Genomic DNA, 24894 nt, shown 5'->3' with positions numbered 1-24894 from the left:
CTTCTCCTTCTCCTTCTCCTTCTCCTTCTCCTTCTCCTTCTCCTTCTCCTTCTCCTTCTCCTTCTCCTTCTCCTTCTCCTTCTCCTTCTCCTTCTCCTTCTTCTCCTTCTCCTTCTCCTCCTTCTCCTTCTTCTTCTTCTCCTTCTCCTTCTTCTTCTTCTCCTTCTTCTTCTCCTTCTTCTTCTCCTCCTTCTTCTTCTCCTTCTTCTTCCTCTTCTTCTTCTTCCTCTTCTTCTTCTTCTCCTTCTTCTTCTTCTCCTCCTTCTTCTTCTTCCTTCTTTTATCCCTAGTTTCTAGCACAGTAACCAGGCAGATAGCATACTAAATATTTGAAATGAATTGATTTGAATGATCCCTTCTCACAAGGAATTATACAACCTGATTAAGGAGGCATTTTCTCTGGCATTCCATGTCTGGAATGCTCTCCTTTCTCCTCTTTGACTACTCACTTCCCTGGTTTCCTCTAAGTCCTAACTAAAATTCTGTCTTCTACAGGAAGCTTTCCCTAACTCCTCTGAATTCCAATGCCTTCCCTCTGTTAATTATTTAAAAAAATTTTTTTTTAATTTGCTCTTTGGAGGGGGAAGGCAGGGCAATTGGAGTTAAGTGACTTGCCCAAGGTCACACAGCTAGTAAGTGTTTAGTGTCTGAGACCGGATTTGAGCTCAGGTTCTCCTGACTCCAGGGCCAGTGTCCTATTCACTGAGCCACCTAGCCACCCCTTGTTAATTAATTTTTAAAATTTATCCTGTGTATAACTTGTTTCATCTCAATTTGTTTGCATGTTGTCTCCCCCGTTTGATTGTAAGATCCTTGATGGTAGGGACTCAGCACAGAGCCTGACAAATAGTAGGTGCTTAATAAATGTTTATTGATTGATATAATTGGAGATAAGATTAACATTCATGAAGAAATTAGAGAATATCTATCGATAGAATCCAATCAAGTACCAGATTGTATGGTGTGATCTGCATTAGACAATGACAGAGAACAGTCATTGTTGGTTAGAATAGCCCAGGGAAGTTTTATTGGAGGTGATAGAACCACTTGAACTTTGAGGATAGAGTTTGCATAAACAGAGGCCAGTGCTGTACACCCAGAGGTATTCTGGAGCTAGCTCAAACTGGCTTGTGAGAGCTGATAGTTAAAATTTCAGTGTGAGTATTTACATGTACCTATGAAATTCAAACATGCTACAAATTAGGGTTTGGTTTATTGTTTTGTTAACTGTTTAGACTTAAGGTGATAGATAAAATGTTAATTATGCAGATTAAACTTAAAGATGGGTCACACCTCCAACCTACTCCCACCCTTACCCAATGAGCTGGTTGTTAAACATTTACTAACACACCACTGTCAGTATTCCCCCTGGTGAGTTCCAAGGTCCAGGAACAGAAATAATCCTATTTCTTGGACTTCAGAAATTGGTATCATCCAAGCTTTCCAATCTTATGTGAAGTAATAAATACCTATCCTCTGGGAAGCAGTGACCCTGCCACAGTTGGTGTGGCCCTATGGGAAATGGGAGTTTTTTAAAGGACCTCCATCACAAAACTTCACTGGGTCAATGTCTTTCTTAAGAGCTTAGTCTGACACTCTCATATCTTCCCCACTGTGGGGCACATAGTGCAGGAATTCCAATTGGTATTTTCTACTGGTATTTTCCATTATGAACTTTCAGGAAATGTTTTTTGAAGGGAAGGACCCCCTCCATGAGTGTCACAGAGAGACCCATAAGATTTAAGTGGCTCTGGTTTCAGCTTTGGTTACTATTCAACCTTATTATTAATGACATCTCAGAGCTGCCCCAAAGTGGTATGGGGTTGATTTATGGAAGTATGTACCTTATAGTATATCTATCTGCCAGTATAAGTTAGATGACTGTGTGTCAGGAAGTTCATAGAAGAATCATATAGGACATATGTCTGCTTGGATAAATGTTATTCTTACAGGACTTCTGAGGTCTCTTCTAACTCTGATTCTGGGATTCTGAGATGGCGGGGGGAGGGTGGAAGACCCAAGTGGAGGGGGAAAGGGCAGCTTTAGAGAAGAAAGAAAACCCTCTCTTGGGGAGCAGCGGGGAGGAAGAGAGGCTAAATATAGGAGAAGTGAAATGGTAAAACAGGAAACAGTCATCTGCTGAGAGGCATGAGGCCTTAAAGGCCCAGGATTGTGACTGTGAGGAATATTCTGGGGCATCAAGAAGAGATGAATAAAAACATGAATGGCAGACTAACTTGCAATTGGACAGCATTGGAACGGGAAGGTCTGTACTATTCCATCTTCCTCTAGTCATACTCCATAGCTCTTAGTCAGAGCAGGGAAGGCAGGTAGAAAACATAAACTGGGTTTGAGGGTTAGCTCAGCAAACCAAGAGGAGGGAGTCGTTCGTGTTGGAAAGGGGAATTTCAATGTTGATAAATTAGTGTTCTCCTCCATAGGGGTATCCCCCCACTGATGCAGATAGCAACCCACTCATACCTGAAGATTCAGCACACTAGTATGGAAAATGCACTGGCTCCAAGGTCAGAGGAGCTGAGTTCAAATTTTGTCTCTCATACTTACTGCCTGTAAGACTTGAAAATCAGCCCTACCCTCTGAGTACCGGATCCATCGAAGTAAAGAGACCAGCCAGCAGGCCAAAGGTTTGCTCCAGGATGATGAAGATGATGATAATCCATATTTTTGTAGCACTCGAAGTTTTGTAAATTCCCCTTCCTCCTGGGCATCCTTGGGGTGTAGCAGGGAGTGGTCAAGCTATGTTAACTCGGAGCCAAAGGGGGCTCCCATATGCAGTCAGGGTGACTGGGTCTGGGGGAAAGTTATTTCAGCTGCTTCCCTTCTTCGAAAAATTCATTTGGTATTTTCCACTGTGTTCCCCTCCCATGTTGCTCCCTGCTCTTCCAGGCCTGGGGCTGCTGAGTGTGCAGAGTTCTTGCTAAATTCCTTCCACACACCACACACAGACAGCATGAGGCCAGAACCCAACCGGCAGTGGTGTGTGCAGAAATCCGGGGAAGGGGGCTGGGGTGAGGTCACTCCTGGAGAAGCCAGGGCTGGCTGACTAGAGCAAGCCCCCAGGGACACGGAGGAATTGGGTTTCCTGGACTGACTCAAAGCCAGATGAGTAATTTTGCAGTCGACATTTTTGCGAAGAGATGTGGCCATTTTGTAACTTAAAAATTAGCCCAAGTACCTTTTGCAAAGTAGAGTGCAGGCTGTCAACACAGTTAAAACAACACTATCTGGAAACTCGATAACAGCTCCTGTGCTGAACCCCAAACCCAAAGAGGAGCTCCTCACTTCTCTTTGGTTTTCTGCCCCTAATCCTAGACTGATCTTTGGGATCCTCAACCACCTAGCATCCCCTCCCCCCTCCAAATTCCTGCCCAGGGAATGGAGAAAAACACTTTTCCCTTAATCCAAACAAGTCTAAGTGAGGATTAAAAGGGGGAATTGAGGGTGGGGGAGAGAGAAATAAAAAGAAGCAGAAGTTATAGTTATACCTCATTTAGTGGTCTTATCAGCATCCATGGACTTAATTATCACCTATATGTTTATGATTTTCAAATCTACCTCTCCTGTCCCAACCTCTCTTCTGACCTTCAGTCTCGAATCTGCAACTGCCTTTCGAATAGCACTAACTAGATGTCCAGAAGACTAAACATGTCCAAACCAGAACTCATCCTCTTTCCTCCTAAACCCTTCTCCCTTCCCCCTCTACCTTCCCTATTACTGTAGAGGGCAACACCATCCTCCCAATCCCTCAGGCTTACAGCCTAGGAGTCATCCTGGACTTCTCACTATATCTTATCCTCCTTCTCCTCCCACCCCCATCTAATGGTTGCCAAGGCCTATCAATTTCATCTTTGCTATATCTTTCCAATATGTTGCCCTCTCTCCTCTGACACTGTAATGAAGACCCTCATGAGTCCACTTGCCCCAAGTCTTTCCCCATTCCAATCTATCCTCCCTTCAGCCACTAAAGTAAGTAGATTTCTGAAAGAACAGGTCAGAACACACACACACACACACACACACACACACATACATACACACACGTACACATTCCAGTGGTTCCTTATTGTCTCTAGGATCAAAAACAAAAGGCTGTGTTTGACATTAAAGCAGAACGCCCCCTCCTACTTTTCCAGTATTCTTATCCCTCACTCTGTGACATGTACTCTTTGATATAGTAACACTCTCATCTTAGCTGTTCCACAAATAAGCACTTCATCTCTTGGGAATTTTCTACTGCTGTCTTCTATGCCTTTTGGAATGTTCTTTCTTATCTCTGCCTTCGTCAAATCTCAGTGAAAATCAAGCCTTTCCTGATCCCCTTAATTCTAGTACCTTCACTCAGTTATTTCCCATTTTTCTTGAATATAGCTTGCTTTATATATATTTGTTTGCATGTTGTCTCCACCATTAAATTGTAAGCTCCTTAAGGGTAGGGACAGTTTTTTGTCTCTTTCTGCATCTCCACTGCTTAGCACATAGGCTGACGCATAGTAAGTGCTTAATAAATATTTATTGATTGTTTGATGTGATTGTCAAATGACACATGGAGAGCTTCATATTAATTTAATCTCTGGAAAGATTAATCTCCATCCTTACCTATTTCTATAACCCACAGGTGATTCAGCATTACTCACTCACTACATTTCAATGGAATCATGTTTTCACTATTATGGGTTCTCTCTCTACCACTGAGACAGATCTCAACCCACCTCCACCATTACCTCTTGTGTAGGTCTTAGCCTCCATAAAGGATTCACTAAATACTCTAGTTGTCTTTCTCTAAGTCTTTAAATATATTGTGGGTACCAGAGAGGCACTCAAGACGTCCATTAATCTCAACTGCATGACCAACCTACTTCCTTCTCTGGTCATGTGAATGAGTGAATAAATAAAAGAATGAATGAATGAAAAAACATTTATCCCTTATTATGTGCTAGACACTGCCTAAAAAGTGGGATACAAATACAAAATCTAGGAAGATCCTGCATGCAAGGAGCTCACATTCTAATAGAAGACAATATATATGATGATAGCCAAGGAGGTGTATTTGGATCAAGAAAGTCGGAGGGATTTGTAAGTAGAGCCATAGATTATTTGACATGTTCCTTTCTGGAATGAGAGTATTGATTTGATTATTGTTCCCAGAGCAAAAGGTAGAAAGTTAGCATGGAGAGAAGATGGCTAAGGAACAGAAGTTTAGGTAGGCAGAGGGTCAATCTAGAAATAGTGAAGGTTCACTAATCAGAAACCCAGGTCCTTAGGGCCATAAGTGAAGGTAGACAGAATGGGGGGAAAGGGAGAGAGAGAGAGAGAGAGAGAGAGACAGAGAGAGAGGGAGACAGAGACAGAGACCAGAGAGACAGACAGAGAGAGAGACAGAGAGACAGAGACAAATACAGAGACAGAGAGAGAGACAGAGAGATAGAGAGAGAGAGACAGAGAGAGACAGAGACAGAGACAGAGACCAGAGAGACAGACAGAGAGAGTAATGGTTCCCTTTAGTCAGCCTTCCTCTAGCCTTTGAAGCCTCTCAACAGATGGGCTAGACTAGGTGGAGGGTAACCAACAGGATCCCAACGCACTGATGAGTTGGGGGGAGTGCTGTCTCCCCCCAGTGGAGTGGGTAGATAAGGACAATTTGTTCCAGTGGCCATGAAGGTGCCTGAAGTAGGCACTGTGCAGTGCTTATGTTGAAGTTTAGGTATGCTGGGATCCTGAAATAGCAACACGTGGGTCCTGCCCAAATGAATTCTCCAAGTCTTCTTTCAGTCAAAGGAAAACAAGGTTTATTAAAGATTTGCCATATTGGCTAGACTCTTAAGAAATCTGAGCATTTGTGATGCTTGTATTGACAAATGGGCCAGATCGAATCTGAGCACTTTCATGGAAACAAAATGGATCTTATATACAGAAAGACTGTGGGAAGGATCTAGGAGTGGCCAAGTAGTCTGAGGTGGCTGGAGGAGGGGTCCAGGGAGGATCTTGATGAGAGTGGCCAGTAGGCAGGGGTGACTGAAGGTAAGAGAAAAGGGCCAGAAACTCCATGCAACTCCAGGACCAAGAGGGACTGGGGTCTAGATAGGATCAAGGAGTAGAGGTCTAGGGTGGGACCAGGTGAAGACAATGAAAGGCCAGTTGAGAGGATTACTGGCATATTTCAGGTCAATCAGACCAAGTGGGAAGATTCAAGGAGATTTCAAGGGGGTTTCCAAAGCCTGTACCGCCACTTAGAACTTGTTCAGACATTGAAGGAGCCGAGGTCATCCTTTGCAGCGCAGGTCATTGCCAGCTGTCTTGACTTTGGTCTTACCGCTGGACTTTGATGACTAGAAGAGAAAGTGAGGTTGATGATTTTGTGCAAGTCCGCCTCACTTAAATCCAATTCACAAGAGTCAAAATATCACCCTGTGATGTCCTTAGTCCTCTTCAGAACTGAAGGACAAACAACAATCGTAGGCTTCCAACTGGTTGTGTTAAGAGTGATGAATTGCTGAATTCTATTCTGGTCATTCTGTAATTCAGACTGTGATTCCTTTGTGCTTAGCATCCCTTTTTTAATGTAAGAATAAAGTATCTGTTCCATATCTGATATATACTGCTTTTAAACTTCATCCCTTTTGGGGGAAAATCCTAGACTAGAGCCAAGAAGTAGAATTGTCCCCACAGTCTGTGACATTTGGGGATGATGAAACATGAGGATGGAGGAGCCTCCTTTCACTATCAAGAGGTCACGCTTCCCCAGCAATGAACCCACTATACAACCACATGACTGGGGAAGAGGGAAGAGGAGGTGTGCTGAGCTCCTGGCCATCTCAGCAGAGGTTGCCTCTATGCTCTAGGCTAGATATCATTGATTTCATCTGCTAAGAATCCCTTCCTCCCATCAAAGCACAGTCAAATGTCACTCCCTACATGAGACCTCCTGTGATTTCCCCCTCCCCAAAACAGTGCTAGTCTCTCCCTCCACCCTGACCTTGTTAGAGTGATCCCTTCCACATCTCATAAGTTAGGAGTGCTCCCATGATCTGGAAAATCCATGTAAAACATTTTGGCCTTTCCTTCATACCAGAGAATAAATCTGATGGTTTTTTTTTTGGGGGGGGGGTGTTTACAGTACCTTATTGTAAAATTTGGGTTAAGTATTTGGTCATAGTCTCTGTGTCATCTGCTGACCTTCACATGCCATCTGCAGCTTCCACAAAACTCCCCCAAAATTCCCATTTAGTGTCTTATGCCCACCCACATATATCAAAACCATGAGGGGGAAAGTCATGATGTGGAAGGGACAGCTACCTTGCACTGATTTTGTATATGCTTTTTTGTGTATGTGCTTTTTCTCCTAAGTGAATATAAGTTTCTTCAGCACAGGGATTGTTTTGTTTTTGTCTTTGCATCCCTTGCATACAGTAAGTACTTAATAAATGCCTACTGATGAATAGAAGATACTTCTTGCCTAACAGTCATCACTGGTAATATGTTGCAACCTATATATACCTACCATACATCTGTCTGTTGCCTGTTGGATCACTTGCATTATGTTAAGTCTGGTTTTGCCCTTAGATAAAGTTCAATTCAGCTGCTTCCCTCTTTGTTTAAATGGTATCTTAGCCAAATCTCACCCCAGTCCATGTGGCATTTAAGTGTTTTGCCCTTCTAAGACCAGTACTATCTGTTTGCTACATGCTTCTTGATTATTCCAAAACAGTTGTCTTTCTTTTCTGGCTTCAAAGATAACCACCAGAGCCATAATTAGAAATTCTAACAAGCAAGGCAATGTATAGAGGCCAGAAGATGAAGTAAGAGGGTGTCTGAGGTGTGACAGCTTCCCAGCATGGTTGAGGTAGAGTAGTGTCAGAGGGCAATGGGGTTTGAATTTGAGGAACTAGGAGGCCATGGCGGTTAATAGAAGCAAGAGTTGGAGTGGGAAGGAAAACTGATCCAGGTACTGAACATCCTAGGGGGGAAGGAAAGAAATCTAAAGGACCACAGATGATAGCACCAAGGATCTAGACAGGACAGATGGCACATAGTAGGTGCTAAGTAAATGTGCTTGGAATTGTGTTAGACTCTGAGAATATGGATTTTTAAAAAATGAAACAATCCCTGCCCTTGATGAGTTTGTATTCTATCAGAAAAGATAACATAAGTATATGCATATATATATTTATATAAGAACATATATAATTGTCTTAGTATAGTATATAAACTTAGTATATAGTATATAAACTAAATAGAAGATAAATGCTAGTTAGGAAAGGACACTAGTAACTGGGGAATCAAAGAAAGGCCTCATGCAGAAGATGGTGCTTGAGTTGCATCTTATAGGAAGACCAGACTCTATGAGGTCAAGGCAAGGAGGGACCATATTCCAGACATGGGGGACAATCACTGCGAATGCACTAAGAGAAGAGATGGAGCGCTCTGTGTGAGGAACAGAAAGAAGACCATAAAAACCATAAAGTAACTAATCTATAAAGTGTGGAAAGAAAGAGAGGTGGCTGCTAAATGATGACAGGAGGAGGGTCTGGAAGTGTCAGTGGGGAGCAAGGAATATGCCAACTTCTCCAGGCTTGATGGATAGTGGGGCTGGAGTGAAGGGAAGCAGCAAGAGAAGGGACAGCCAGCCTTCAAAAGGGCCAAGAAATGAGGCATTTTCTGGGGAAATCAAGGTTTCTCCAAAAGGAAGGGTATATGAGGATAAGAGCTGGGTAGGGTAAGGATTGAGTTTACTATTAGAGGAGATGAAAGGGGGTGGGGGAGGTTAGGGTCTAGGTTGTGCATAGCACCCTTGCAATTGATACCTCAGCTGATCCTGGGCTGATCTGGGGTGACCCATGTATGTAGCACAGGTTCCCAGACCAGACAATTTACTTCCAGAGGATGGCAGGTACCAGGTGAGGGGTATGACAGTCATGGAACTTGCAGGGGGGAGGGGGCTGAGGGGGAGGGAAGCACCAAAGAGCGGACTCTTACTATTTATGTGACTATGGACAAGGCATTGGACCACTCTGAACTCCTTTCCTACTTCCTAGAGATGCTATGAGGACTAGTGAGATCATCATGGAAAAGTAGGAAAAAATTCAATTCTCTGAGAAGCTACAGAGAGAAATAAACCAAGGACTTATTAGTGGTAGCAGAACATTATTATTACTGTTTCCAGTAATAATGTGAAGCCAAATGAGTAATTTTGAAATTTGCCATTTTGGAGAAGGGATATAGACATTTGAAGCTTAAAAAATGATCCAAACACTTCTTGCAAAGCAGAAGAGAGTGGACTTGGTAAGGCAATATCCCTGGGAGCCTAGAAACTGCTTTTGCTGTTAAATCCCAAGGTCAGTGAAAAAGAAATGTAGCACCAAGATCTTAGAATCTTATATTTAAAACTGAAAGGGAATTCCACAGTCATTTAGTTTAACCTCCTTATTTTACAATAAGGAAATTTCCTCCCAGAAAGGTCAAGTGATTTGGCCAATGTCACACACATAATAAGCAGCAGAGCCAGTATTTGAACCTATGTCCTCTGACTCTAAAGTCACTGCTTTTCTTGCTGTGTCATGTTCACTCAGAGTTGAAAGGGACTGCAGAGGCCATCTTGTCCGACTCATACCTGAACCAGAATTTGTTTTACACAATCTCCAAGCTAGGCGGCACAGTGGATAGAGAGCTAGGTTCAGCCTCAGAAATATCTCAGCTATGTGACCTTGAGCAAGTCACTTAACTTCTATTTGCCATTGGCAAAAGAAATGGCAAGTTACTCCAGTATCTTTGCCAAGAAAACCCTATGGACAGAAGTCCACAGGGTCACGAATAGAGTGGGGCATGACTGAACAACAAAAAACAACAATACATGATTATCTGACCTTTAACAGAACACCTCCAAGGAGAGGGAACCCACTACTTTCTAAGGCAATCTTTCGTTTTTGGAGAGAGCCAATTGGTAGGAAGGCTTTTCTGACATCAAAGTTAAATTTGCGACTTTGTAACTTCCATTCATTGTTGGTCATCCTAGTTCTGAACTGTGGAGTCAACCAGAATACTCCTAATCCCTCTTCCATGTTACAGCCATTCAAATTTTTAAGATACCTTGCATGTCTCCCTCCCCCCTCCAATCTCTTCTCAAAATTAAATATCCCAAGATATTTCATATGGCATGATCTTGGGGCCTTTAACTGGATTTCTGGGTTAAGAGGGGAGTCTAGAGATGATTCCTTCTATTGCTTAGTAGAGTGGACATCTCTAAGCTCCAGTGAAGTGTTTTGGGGTAATCTGGGATTCTCTGTGCCATAAGATGCCAACATACTCTCACTAAACTTATGACACCCTCCACCATCCTGGCTGTCTTCTTAATGTTGTAGAACCTATCTTTGGTTATGTTCATAGAATTTGGAAAGAAACTATAAAATGAAAAAAAAAATGGATTCATAGATTTTTATGGTGCCTTCTAGCTCTGACACTATAATTTTGTGGTTCTTATTGCCTTTGTTTGCCCAACATCAGGATAGAAGAAATACAGCACAAGGCCTCTCTACCCAGTCAGGGACCGGATGGGAACTAACCCATTCAGACAAGATGAGTCAATCACTGGTAAGTACCCAAGGTGACCTCATCAAGAGCTAAAGGAAGGACCAGGAACCATGGCTGAGTCACAACCCAGACAGAATAACCAAAACCAGGCTCCAGTTTGAAAGAGAGTGAGACCCTTATACCCAGGAGCCATCAGAAAGGGCTGTGACTCCATGATTCTACAGATGCCCAGGGCCTCCCTCCAGAAAAGCAACTCTATGCATCTCCCACCAGTATCATGAGAGCCTGAATCAGTAGTACATCCCAGGGCTTATCTTTCAAGAGGTTATCGACATTTTTTTGTGTGATAGTCCTTCCTACCCACAGACAGTCCAGTGCACCCTATGCACTCTCTCAGAACAATTTTTTTTATGATTCGATATTTTTTATTTTCTCCAATTACATGTAAAAATAATTTTAATATTGTTTTTAAAAATATTTTGAGTTCCAAATTTTCTTCATCCTTTCTTCCCCTCTCCCTCCTTGAGAAGGCAAGCAATTTGATATATAGATTATACATATGCAGTCATGCAAAACTTATTTCCACATTAGTTATGTTGTGAAATAGACTCCAAAAAACTCAATAACAACACCACCACAAGAAAAATAAATAAAGACAAAGTATCCTTTTATCTGTATTCAGACTCCATCAATTCTTCCCCTGGGGATGGATAGCATTTTTTATCTTAAGTCCTTTGGATCATAAGTCTTAGATCATTGCATTGCTGAGAATAGCTAAATCATTCACAGTTGATCATTGTACAGTATTGCTGTTACCATGTACAATGTTCTCCTGGTTCTGCTCACTTCATTTTGCATCAGTTTGTGTAAGTCTTCTCAGGCTTTTCTGAGAGCACCCTGCTTGTCATTTCTTATGGCACAAAACTTGTTCAGCTATTCCCCAATTGATGGGCATCCCCCTCAATTTCCAATACTTTGCCACCACAAAAAGAGCTGCTATAAATATTTTTGTACATATAGGTCCTTTCCCTTTTTTATCTCTTTGGGATACAGATCTATTAGTGGTATTGCTTGATCAAAGGGTATGCATGGTTTTGTAGCCCTTTTGTGAATAATTCAAAATTTCTCTACAGAGTGGTTGGATCAATATACAATTTCATTAACAGCGTATTAGTGTTTCAACTTTCCCACATCCACTCTAACATTTGTAGTTTCCCTTTTCTGTCATAGTCAATTTGATAGATATGAGGTGATAGTTCAGATATGTTTTGGAGAAGCTTTTTGACACAGTAGGACTCTGCTACCAGACAGTTGAGCTTTTTCCAAATTTCTGAGGTTTTCTCAGCTGCTGGAGCTGTTAGTTGGGTGCCCTCTCTGAGCCTCCACACACTCTAGCAAGCTGGTCACACACCCCAGGACCTCTACCCTAGACAGTGATCCAGATCCAAGAAGGTTAAAGCAAGAGTGATTACCCCTCAGACTGGTTACTTGGTTCCCCTACAATCTGCAAGCCAGGAGCTGAAGCTGCCACATGGTGGCAGCTGCATGGCTGTGGCACCTCAGCGGCTTCTCCCTCCAGGGGGTAAAGGCCGACCACACTCCTGAACTACTGGATCCCAAAGTCTACACTGCACTGACCTTTCACTTTACTTTGTCCTTAGCACCTATGTGTTGATAATTCTAGAAACTGTCACATCTGCTGAGGATCTGAAGTCCCTCCATCCAGTGGCTGGTTGTGGCCTCCCTGAGGCTAAAACCTTGGCTCTCATGGGGCTGGGCTTGGCTCCCAGAGCTCTGTGCTGGCCCCTTCCTGCCAGCCTGCTGAACTGTCTTCAGTGGGAGGTTAGCTTCTCTCTGTCATCTTGTGGGTTCTGTAGCTCCAAAGTTTTACAGTCATTTTTTACATTAATTGGAGGAGGTGGAAGCCGGAGCCGTGTAGAAGTCCTATTTCTACTCTGCCATCTTGACTCTGCCCCCTGTACATTTTCTTAATAGGTAATTTTTGCAATCACCTCTAGTCCTGGGGTATGGGGATGGTACCTTTGATCTCAGATCCTTCTTCAGTTCTCCTCTGTGATTTTAACCCCAAACCAAAATCTCCAGCCTCCTATAAGTGCCCACAGCCAGTGGTATCCCCACCCCATTGCTTCTGCACTCACCAAGTGTGTCCTGATTCCTTCTCTCCCTCTGCATCACAACTGGATCTGGCATTCCTCATTAGCAGAGGTTCCCTCTGTCTTCCCTGGCTCAGACACCCAACTCCCCTCACTATTCCAGAAGTAAAAGTTCCTGTGGCTGGGACTTATGCAACCTCCCAACACAGCCAACCCCAGGGTTTGCCACTTGTTGTTTAAGTTTTTTCTAGCCTGAAGGTGTTTAGTTTTCACAGGGACCAAACCTTGTCCCTGTCTTCAGATAGCCTGTCTTACCTCTTTTGTGGAGGAGAAATCTTGAGACCTTGGAATTTTCTGACCCATTCTACCATCTTCCCAGAATCATCTCTCCCTAGTCTTCCTTTTATAAATGAGAAAACTGAGACCCAGATAGGTGAAATTGCTTGCTCAAGCTCATCCTGGGAATAAGAAAGTTGGGGTTTGGGGAGGCTAAGTGGAGCAGTGAATAGAGCACCATCCCTGGGTTCAGATATGGCCTCAGACACTTAGCACAAAAATTAGCCATGTGACCTTGGGCAAGTCACTTAACCCCAATTGCCCTCAAAAAAAAGCAAAAAATAAATTAGCTTTAAAAAAAAAAGTTGGGGTTCAAACCCAACTTTTTACTCTTTTGCTTTTTATTCCAAACTGAGAAATGCACATTTGGAATTGTGTTCAATCTATATAATTTTTATGCTATGAATTATTAAACTTCATTAAACTAGGTTTTTTGTTTCATTTTGGCTTTTTGGAGAGGGGAAGGCAGGGCAATTGGGGTTAAGTGACTTGCCCAAGGTCACACAGCTAGTCAGTGTTAAGAGTCTGAGGTGGAATTTGAACTCAGGTCCTCCTGACTCCAGGGCCAGTGATCTATTCACTGCGTCACTTAGCCACCCCATTGAACTTGTTTTTATTAGTAATTTGTTAGAGTTTAACTTCTTCACTCTTGTGAGTCTAAGTCCCTTGTTTTGTAAGATCTCCCCTTTTCTGTGTGTCAAAGTTCCCCTTTTCCAAGTGAGTTGTAAAATTGAAAATTGATTCTACTTCTATTTTTAAGGCTTAGTCAAGCTAGATTTAATATTCTCCTTTGCTATAAGTTTTACTCAGGTAACCTCAGGTCATTTGCCTCACAATTCTTTTATTATAACTTGTATCTCCACCCTTGCAGCCCCACCTATCACCCACTTTCCAGAGAAATTTGACTAACCTGAAAGGTCAAATCTTAACTCCCATCACCTGAGAACCTTTGTCTTGTGATTCAAATTACATGTTTTGGATGTGGTTAAGCAGGTTTCAGAAAGAAGGTCCGAATAATGTAATCTATCTCTGATAGCCAATTGGAAGGACGTGAATTTATATAGCTTCAAATTTTGCTTTGTCATCTTGTGATTGCTATAAAATACCTTGTCATCCTTCAGTAGGTATCCCTGGCATTTTAGAGATATCTATTGACCCATTTTGTTGGTAAACTGATGCTCTATTAATATCCTGATAATCCTCAAAACTTTGTGCCTCAGTTTATCCAAATTTTCAAATGTAACAGAATTAATTCCTCATTTGGACTCATGGAAAATTATAAACTTTCCACATGATGCTAAACTGAGATACTGTTGTTGTCAGTTTACTAAAATCAATAAGCTTTTTGTAATGAAATGCCTGGCCAGTCAGGAAAAAAAGTGTTTACCTCTCAGAGATTATTTATTTTTCAGTTCCCCATTCCCAGAAATATATTGACTCTTTCTAACCCATTTCCAAACATGATTTCCCTATTTTTATCCTTTTTCAAAATGCCTCACAATATGTTAGTTCACTTTGTGGCAAACTGAAACAATTTGTGGTTAGTACCCTCTGTGCTGAGTCAACATCTCTTTTACTCAAGGTTTTGTAATTTGCCTCAGTTCCTCTTTATTGACTAGAAGAAAGCTCTGTAAACTCTCTATGTGGTCCTTGGTTACTGAGGAATATTGGACTTCACTTATTGGCAATTGCTAGCCTTGCTAATAAATAGAGTGTAGTCTGAAATTTATTGCCTCAGTTTCTGTTTATGACATTTCAATTGTAACAAAACCCAGAGTTCTTTCCATTGGCTTTCTACTATCTCCATAATTTCTCTGCACCAAATTTTACTTTTTTCAATTAACCAAAACCCTTCTTTTCTTCCTCCTACTGCTCTCTACCCCATGATTGGAAAAAGAAAGAAAAACAAAGCCCTTGTAACAAATATATGTAATGAAACAATAACAAAAAAAATTCCTCTATTGGTCATGTCCAAAAAATATATGTTTTAATCTGTGCTCCAACTTCATCACCTCTCTGTCAGGAGGCAGATAACATGTTTTGTCATGAATCCTCTGAAACTGTGGTTGGTCATTTTGTTAAGCAGAGTTCTTAAATCTGTTAAAGATGGTTGTTTTTATAATATTATTGTTGCATAAATTCTTCTTTTGGTTTTGCTCATTTCACTCTACATTAATCCCATCACATTTATATACTATAATTTGTTTAGTTATTCCCTAATTGGTGGATATCCCCTGTTTCCAATTCTTTGCTACTATGAAAAGAGCTATTATAAGTATTTTTGTACATGAGTTCTTTTCTTTCTTTGATCTGTTTGGAATATAAACTCAACAATAGTGATAATGCTGGTTTGAAGGGTATGCATAGTTTAGGACCTTTTTCAACATAGTTTCAAGTGACTAGAATGAATGACTAGACCAGTTCATAGCTCCACCAACAGTGGATTAATAAACCTGTATTCCCATAACCCCTTCAGCATTTGATAGCTCAGATAACTTGCTCTGAAAACTACCTATTCAAATTCTTTGACCATTTGTCATTTAGGGAATGGCTCTTAGTCTTATAAAATTTAAATCAATTCTCTATATGTCTTAGTAACAAAACTTTTATCAGAGAAACTTGATGCAAAGATTTTTCCCATTAACTTCTTTTATAATTTTAGCTACATTTTTTGTGTCAAAAACTTTTAAATTTAAATAATTAATACTGTCCATTTTACTTTCTGTGACCTCTAACCCTTGTTTATTTATAAATTCTTCTCATATTCATAGATCTGGCTAAATTTTCTTTCTTGTGTTTTTCAAATATTACCTCCTAGAGAATATATTTCTTGAGGACAGACTCTTACCTCTTTGTATACCTCACAGTGCCTGGTATGTAATAGGTGTTCAATGTAATAAGGGGATAGTGTCAAAAACAAGTATCTGCCCTTAAGGAACTTATATTCAAGGATATACTGAAGTCAGTTCAAATTGGCTTGAGAAAGTTGGTTGTTAAATTTTCAGGATGAGTATTTCTACCTTAGAAATTCACAAACATTACAAATCAGGACTTAGTTTATTGTTTTGATGATTATCTAGACATTAGAAAATGGAAGAGAAAATGCTACTAATGTAGATTAAACTTAAAAGTGTGTCATGGGAATTTGGGGGATGGTTAAAGCTAGTTGTTAGGTATTTACTAGTACATCCTACATATATTCTACTGGGGCAATTCAACACGTGCAGAAGTAAGGAAATATGAAGTGTATGCCAAGTATTTTTAACCTGATCCGCAGGTAGATTTCAGGGGTGTTTGTGAATTTAAATGGAAAAAATATACATATATCTATTTCATTAAAATTGGTTTCCTATGTGTTGTATTTTATATATTTAAAAACATTCTTCTGAGAAGGGCTCCCCCAGACTGCCAAAGAGCTCCATGACACAAAAAATGGTTAAAAACCCTGGTATAAGCAAAGCAGTATCACATAATTCAAGAGGGAGAGAATGAATCCTTCACTGGGTCTGTGATCTTACTGATGTGGGCACTCCCTCCAAAAACAGACTGCAAAGTCATTTTTTGCACCTCTTGTCCATGTCCTCCCATAAATCCTCCACAGGGATCTACTCAAATTGGTACCCAAAATGGGTACCAATGTGCCTTGAAGTCTTTCCATCAATTATCCTTCACACTTACAAGACCAGTCTACCTCCTTTTCAGTCATACATCATTTTAATAATCAAGTCTTCTATGCACATGACTTGTCACTACTAATATGCTATAGCAGATTTATACCTACTTTACATGTCTCCACTGCCCTTTGGGTGACTTTATTCCCTGGGAATTTTGAGATCCTAGGATCATAGATTTAAAACTGAAAAAGATATCAGAGGTAATCTCATCAAATCCAATTGTTTTGCAAATGAGGAAACTAAGGCCAGGTGGAGGAAATGACTGGTAGGAAGCAGGATTCAAATCCTGATCCTCAAACTCCATTTCTCGTACTCTTTCCCCTATACCACTGCTTCACAGTTTTGGGGTGTGAAATTATAATTGGACTCCATCTTGTGAACCAAATCAATGATTTTCCTCCATTTTGTGCCACGTTTCTAGCAAATCATGGGTATGCTGGTAAACCAGGGAACACAAACCAAAGAGCTCTCTATTCCCTGAATGTGTCCACCACAGGGTTGAGACAGGTGATTTGTGGACAGAACATTCTGAGCAAACATGAATGTTCCAGCTATAAGGGTCCTTATTCCAGTCACAACTTCCCTATGCCCAAATGTTCCAGGCCACAACTTCTCTTTTCCAGCTGAGTGAAAGAAGTGAAAACTTCTCAGACTATACTCTAAAATCTAGTAAGGCTTTTTGTGGACAACAGGCCCAAGTTCCCCTTCACCGGAAGTCACATGATTTACAAGAACTCAAAACTCAGAGCAGTAGGGAGTTACCCCTCTCCTCAGTGACACCTCAGCATAAGATATGCCAAATAAGGACAGAAGTGCTTTCTCAAATGTACATTGGGTGGTCTACTGTTTCCTTGTTCTGGTACTTGAGGTAGATTGCTGTGCTTAGATTGTGCACCTGACTTCTAGCCAATGGAAGAAAAGGGTCAGAAGGGGAGTAGGGGAGAATTCCGCATTAGGACTTTATAACTTCACCATTTCCTTTTGTAAATTGCTTCTCCTCCCTGACCATTTGTCAGGAGGGTGGCCCTTTCTCTAGATTGTAATAAACCATTCTTTTCTGCTTTCTATCTTGAGAAACCTCTGAGTATTATATGGGTAAGGATTTCTGTTGCACACAGTTTTTGGGATGCACACACAACCTCAATTTCTCTGTTCTGATCGATCAGTCAATCAGTAAGAAGCAACATCTATGTTACCACAAATTACATAAATTTGCTATGTTACTCATTGATAACTATAAAGATCCTCTGTAAGCCTTAGAGTATGTCCTTGGCTACTAAGGGGTCTTGGATACCATGTATTAACAACTAGCTTTGCTAATAAATTGATCATTTTTATTATCTATTGCTTTAGTTTATCTTTATTGCAGATTTCAATCTCGACAATTGGCAAGCCAGGCAGGTGGTTAAGAGACAGGACCCCAGCCCCCAAGACAGCTGTCTCTGAGGAACCCACTTACTCAGAAAAGATTTTTCACCGAGGGACTTCTCCAAGGACAACTGCTTCAGAGGTCAGACTTCCCCTTGACCTCAATTCAAATTTATTTGACCCAAGATAAACCCATAAATGGGAGAATCTCACCAACAGGAAATTAAATTCTTGTCACAGGTAGAACAATCTCTTCAACTTATAGAAGACTCTCTATTAACAATAGAGCAGTTTCTCCTGCAAACAGAAGTAGCAAATTCATTTCTCTGGCAAATAAGAAAAACCCTATCACAGACAGAACGATCTCTTCTACAAGTGGGAAAATCCCTGGGGTACTTAAACAGAGAAATTGAAAACAAGGTCTTGAAATTGGATTCTGTGCACTAATGATGACATTTTTTTTTTTAAAAAAGGAAAGTAAAGCTACCAAAGAAGAAATGAGACTTGAAAGAAAAAAAAATGTAACTTCCTCTTTTAATTGAATTCAAAAAACACTGTAGTTGGAGATCATTTTTATACATTAAGATTTCTCTGAACTGATGCAAAATGAAGTTAACAGAACCAGGAGAACATTGTATACAGTAACAGCAATATTGTGTAATAATTAACTGTGAATAACTACGAGTCACAAGTTTGTCTTTTTACTGTAACAAAGAGGTTTGTCTAGCCAGGAAATGCTTTTTTTAAAAAAAGGCAAGATGCACAGTTTTGTTTTGTTTTTTTAAATATAGAAAAAGTACTAGAGTGACTCAAAGAAAAAAAAATTTTTTAAGCAATCGAGGTTAAGTAACTTGCTCAAGGTTACACGGCCAATTATATCTGGATGTGGTGCTGAGTGTCTGAGCCTGGGATTCGATCTCCAGGTCATCCCAACACTGGAGCCAGTGCCTTTCTTGCTGAGCCACCTGGCCGCCCCTTCAAAGAAAATGTGCACACTGATTTTTTTTTTTTATTAAACTTGAAGGGAAAACTTTGACAGGAAGTACTATACTACTGTGTGTCTGTCTTCTCATATTATCTCTGTGTTAACTTCCTGTGGCCTGATCAATCGAAGGAAGAAGAGCAAAAAAAATTTTTTGAGAAACCTTTAAAGCCTTTTAAAACTTAAAAACAAATAAGGAAAGGTTCTCTCTCTCTCTCTCTCTTCCCCCCCACCTCTCCCTCTCTTCCCCCCCTCTCTCCCCTTCTTTCCCTTTTTAACTTCTCTCCCTTTCTAACTGTGGCCAAATTGGAAGAGCAGACAAGAAACTCATATAAGAAAGAAGGGAGTCTTTGTTCCTAATTTGTAGAAATTTATAATGTTATGAATTAGAAAGTAAATTTGTGACAGAAATTTAAATCCTCTACTGTAAATTTGCAAATTTTATAAATGTTGAAATATCTTAATGAATATGTCTTAAGAAAAAAAAATTCAGGGGCGGCTAGGTGGTGCAGTAAGAGCGCTGGCCCCGGAGTCAGGAGGACCCGGAATGGGTTCCAGCCTCAGATACTTAACACCCACACAAAATAACTGGCCTTGTAACCTTGGGCAAGTTACTTAAGCCCAACTGCTAAAGGACCAAGATGATTTCACTGATAAGGAATTGACATTCCCAAGTGAATGAATTTGCAGTTTTGTTTTAGAAGAGTGTAAGGGTTATGGGATTTAAAGATCTTCCATGCCCCATTGGACTTGCTGACGTAGCAGGAAGGGGCGGAGCAAGAGAAAGCGGAAGCCAAACTAGCGTTCCTGCGGTGGCTGGCGGTGGTGGCGACGGCGGCAGCAGCAGCAGAGGCAGCGGCAGCGCAAAGCCCTTTTTGAGTTAGCCAGAATTTCTGCTAAGGACTCCTGCTGAGGACTGCCAGGGGCCAGAGCTGCTGGGAGCGCGCTTCCCGGACGCTGGGTGGTTGCTGTGAGTGGAGAGAGGAGGACCTTTGCCTGAGGTAGCCTGTTCTGTTTTAAAGGATTGAAAATGTGGGTGCTTTCTACTTTATCTACCTGTGCCAATGTCATAACTACTCTGATGGCTTTCACTTTCTGGTTTTGGGACTCAGTCTTTTGGTATCTTAATAAATTCTCCAGCTTATTCCCCCATATGGCAAGCATAATGTATTTTGTGATGGATAATTATATCAGCATATTTGTAATCTCCATAGGCATTGTGAATATGGCATTGCTGATACAAAGAGATCAAAAGGGGAACTGAAAGCAGTATCAGTGAAGTTCCAGAGTAAAAAGAGAGAAACTTGTTTAAACCAGGAAATAATTTAGAGAAGTAAAAAATAACTTAGGATAATATTTGCATCTGCCTAAGCAATTAAGTACTGTGAATAATATAACTTTACTGGTAAACTAGAAACAAAGTCACCCAAAGAAATTGAAGTGAATTATGTATTTAAAGCCCTTATGAACCCCCAAAGTGACAGTATTAAAATCAATTAGTGTTATGTAATAAAAACTTGTGCTAAATTGTAAAGAAAAGATTCAGTAGAATGAAGATTAATGCTATGGGTCGTCTGGAATGGGAATAGGAAATAAAGACTAGAGAAATTAAGCAAGTAGGAGAAAGTAATAGAAATGTCAGATAAGAATATAGGTGCATTTTGGAAGGGCTTTAAAGTTTAAGCAAAAAAGGATAAGAAGAAATGGGGAGGAAGTTTAAGAAAGCTGTAGTCTGCACTATGAAGTGGGGTTGAGTTTTGAAAAGGGAGATTTGAGAAATCAAAGAAGGAAATTTTTCAGCATAAAACTGTTTGGATATACATGCTAATACTTTGTCCTTGAAAGGATAGGTCCCAACCTTTAAGGCCTCCCAAGAACCAAGGCAGGGAGATGGAAATGTGAGGCTGAGGATTTCCTATGGTTCAAACTGAGGAGAAAAATAGATGCCTCTAGAAAAAGATGAGACATGTACTCTTATTCACACTTTTAAAGTATCAGTAGGGGCTAGATCAGAGTTTCCTAAACTTATTTGGCTTACCACCCCCTTTAAAAAAAATTACTCAGTGCCCCACTGGAAATCTACTTTTTTTTTTTTTTGCTTTTTGGAGGAGGGAAGGCAAGACAATTGGGGTTAAGTGACTTGCCCAAGGTCACATGGCTAGTAAGTGTCAAGTGCCTGAGGCTGAATTTGAACTCAGGTCCTCCTGACTTCAGGGCTGGTGCTCTATTCACTATACCAGCTAGCTTCCCCTGAAATCTATTTTCTTTAACCCTTTAATTTTTAAAAAATTTTCATCATTTCAAAACATATAATTTTTAAAAAATGTATCTTAAATATAGCAATTTATTGTAAATTTGTGGGGTTTTTCCTGCATTGAAATTTTGATGATGCAATATTGCATTCTGTAGCCATATAGTATCTTATTGTAAACAAGTCATCACATGCACAAATTTCTGCCAATGCATGCTTGCCTTCAGGACAATGTGCAACACACTCACCTGCCAACACTTGCTTATTAAGACCTGTCAGCAGACTTGACCACTGATCAGTTATAACTTGCATTTTGTGTATTTATTTGGAAAATAATGTAATCACTCTGACTTTAACTCTGTTACACAACAGATGAAACACGTACAAATGGTTTTTCAAAATTTTCTTATATTCTCTTTCTTCCTTATGCTTCCAGTGCCCCTTTTTTTTAGTTCAATACCCCCCAATTGCACCTGAGGCTACTATTGCCCCCCCCATTATTCCAGAACCCACCGGGGGCAGTATCACACACTTTGGAAACCTCTGCTAGGTTAGGAAAACAAACAAATTATTTGGTTCACTGAGTTATTTTGAGCTAACTGAAAAAATAAATTTGAAGTGTTACCAGTAAATGGTCTTGGGAAAATGAGATTCTAAATCATACCATTTGAGATTGTAAACCCAAACTTAATTTGATCTGATACTAAATTATATGTCAGTTACAGTGAGATGTGTTCTCCTAGAAGAAAAATTATAACAAATCAGAACTTAATACAAACCACATTTGCTAATCTGTAAAGGGGATGATAGCACCTACTTCCCAGGGTTGTTGAGAGGACCATATGATCACACAGTGCCTGGCTTGTGCAGAGAGTGAACAATTCAACATTCACACCTTATAGAAATTAAATTGGAGAAATATTTTTTTAGTAATTCTCTGCCATTTACAAAGTGTTTTTCTAAATTGGCATTGACTCCATTGTCATTTGACATTTTTTAAGACAGGCATCCTCAAAGAGGAAAAAACATCAATCTTACTACCTGACAGCCCCGTGATATAAATGAGCAAATTGTTATGGTTCTGCATTTAAGAAATTCAAATAACAACTGATAAGGCAGGACTCTGAAACTCTTTAAATTAAGCATTAAAACCCTAGCGTGCAGTAAACACTATACAAACGTTAAATATTAACCATACCAGATCATTCTGTACTGTATTTTGATGTGAATGGTGTGGAATGTCAGAAGTAATGAGTAAAGTATTCATTCTGTACTAAATGCATTTTGGTTGAATTATGTTCTAAATTTTCTGTGAAAGTCTGTGTGTGTAAATGCTAGTACCACAGTGTCCTCCTTTAATCTGTATGCTGGTAGATTGTGGGCCAAACTGTTAAAATAATGTGAGAAAAATGCTTGAAAATCATTCAATATTTAATGGGGGAATATTTTGCTTTAAATTGGAAAATAATAACAGCTTATTGTTGAAAGAATAATAAAATCCTTTTAGGTTATCCTTGTCTAGGATAACCTTGTCTAAGGCTCCTTGAAACTTTCTGTTAGGGCAGGATCATAAGATCTTATCAGTCCTGTGACCAACATGTTGTGAAACTCTGTAGTGTTCCCAGTCAGAGTGGGAAAATTACAAGTTTACTTAAAATAGCAAGCTTACCTAAGCTCATTTGTAAAATCATGAGGGTGTAATTGGAAATAATTAGTATGCAGTGAAGTTACACTTTTGAACTATTCATTGTATGTGTGAACTAGTGTTTACCATATATGTGTAAAACTCCAGAATGTAGTTATTTTTACATGAAGAATTTTAAAAAAATTATTAAAACATGAGAGAAAGTAGTAATAACCTAGCCCTAAACTGTGATAAAATTTTGTTATTTGTGATAAAATCTCTTCTGATTGAAATTTAATATTGTTCTGAAGTTTAATTTTGCATATCATTGTCTGAAATGTCATGAAGTCAATAGCCCACCATTCAAGTGGAATGCCATGTGTTTCTCAAAGGGAGTACAGTCTGAGAACTGCTACAGGTGGATGTCTGGCATCAGGAAAAAGTTGATGTGATGACTTTGCCTAGGGAAAGATGGGATCCTCTTAACTCAGGTTCTCAATTCTGCTATTTCCTTTCTGAATAGGAAATTTTCCCACCTGGTTAATTGTGAGCCTGGCTTATACCTGCTGAATAATGTGGCACTTCCTATCCAATTGACTGGTAGATATGACTTGTGCTTGAAATAAAACAGAACTAGGGGAGTTTTCCCCCTGGTTATGGTTTGTGTCAGATCAGTCTGTGCCCTTGTGGATGCAGTGTTGATATCATCATAACTATGTTCCTTCTTTTTCCTTTTCTGGCAAATTTCTATAATCAGGTTACGTAAATTGTGAAACTTTTTGTAATATTATATTTATTAATAGACTAACATTGGAATATCTTTGAGTTATTATAATAGAATGGAAACATGAAAACTCTAGTGAATAAGTTACTGGACCTACCATCCAGTTACTCACAGTCACATAATATAAAGAGAATAAATCTACATATCTTAATAAGAAAGTACTGGTTAATTTTATCCAGCAGCTACAATAACCCTATTTTGTAGAAATAATCAAAGAATAAAACATTTTAATTTTTTGTCATCCATAATTTAGAGAGATAACAAGGCCCTTATTTACACCCATATTTAACTTTTGGTTGAAGTTCTATACTTTTTATATAAACATCATAAAACTTGGCAATGAATTATAATGCCTCATGTGAGCTCTTAAAGTCATATATTTTCAGGCTTTCAGGATAATATGGGAATTAAGACAAAGATACAAAAGACATCTAATTTTAATTAAGTTATATATCTACATGTATATATTCATAAATAAATGGCTTTCCTAATTGGTTTTCCTAATTTTATAAGTTCTCAAAATTAGATGAAGGAAAGACATGTAAAATTGCACTCAGTTATTATAAAAACCAAATTTAGGAATTTGTGCCAAATTGTATTAAGTTTTGGTACTAAAAGAGTTCAGCAGAAATTCCTAGGTAATTCTGCAAGTGTTCCAGAACCAGAGAACCAGATCTACTGAGAAGAGACCCCTTCAGAGCTGCCCTGAGAAAGAAATATCTTTCAGAAAATCTAAGGGAAGATGTTTCCAGGGACCAGCCAGCTACATGGAATATCTGGGACTCAAGATACAAAAGTGCTGATTAAATGAGCATTGGGACTAAGTTGGGGGGGAGGGGGATGGGATCGATGAAGCGTTGATTGATAATTGGTTGATAATTGGGGTTAATTGAGATTATATTACTTCAAGTCTCCTTGTATTCTAAATGAAGTTTAATTTGTAACCTGTTCTATAGTCTTATTAAAAATAAGAGAAATACAACTTAAAATCAGTGCCTTTTTCAAACAAAAGGTTTTTCCAACTTCCAGATAAAATGATTAACTCCTTTAAATTTTTGTTGTAATAATGATTTTCTTTGTGCTCTATTATAAGGTTTACTGTAAATGTGATTTTAAGATTATTTACCTGAGATATTTCGCCATGTCAGAATAATTTTAAAGTATATTTTCCATAAATTCAACCTCATTCAGGAAGAAGCAAATTAAATACTGATTA

The 24894-nt window shown here is 39.6% G+C and overlaps 1 long non-coding RNA gene across 4 annotated transcripts in view; it reads left to right on the top strand.

Moving 5' to 3' along the window:
- Positions 1-20173, top strand: part of LOC138149039 (uncharacterized) — a 28345-nt gene extending 8172 nt beyond the window's left edge. The window contains exons 2-3 of one of the 4 annotated variants that reach the window (XR_011165223.1): positions 10519-10605; positions 18039-20173. This is a non-coding gene — a long non-coding RNA (uncharacterized lncRNA). Of the gene's footprint in view, positions 1-10518; positions 10606-18022 lie in introns of all 4 variants that reach the window. The other 3 variants (XR_011165224.1, XR_011165225.1, XR_011165226.1) reach the window with 3 other exon arrangements.
- Positions 20174-24894: the final 4721 nt, after the last annotated feature.

The sequence above is a fragment of the Petaurus breviceps genome, unplaced genomic scaffold, assembly GCF_028583685.1.
Source record: "Petaurus breviceps papuanus isolate PSGF00001 unplaced genomic scaffold, PetGlider_PUasm1.0 90845, whole genome shotgun sequence".
NCBI lineage: Eukaryota > Metazoa > Chordata > Mammalia > Diprotodontia > Petauridae > Petaurus > Petaurus breviceps.
This window is presented reverse-complemented; position numbering and strand designations above follow the sequence as displayed.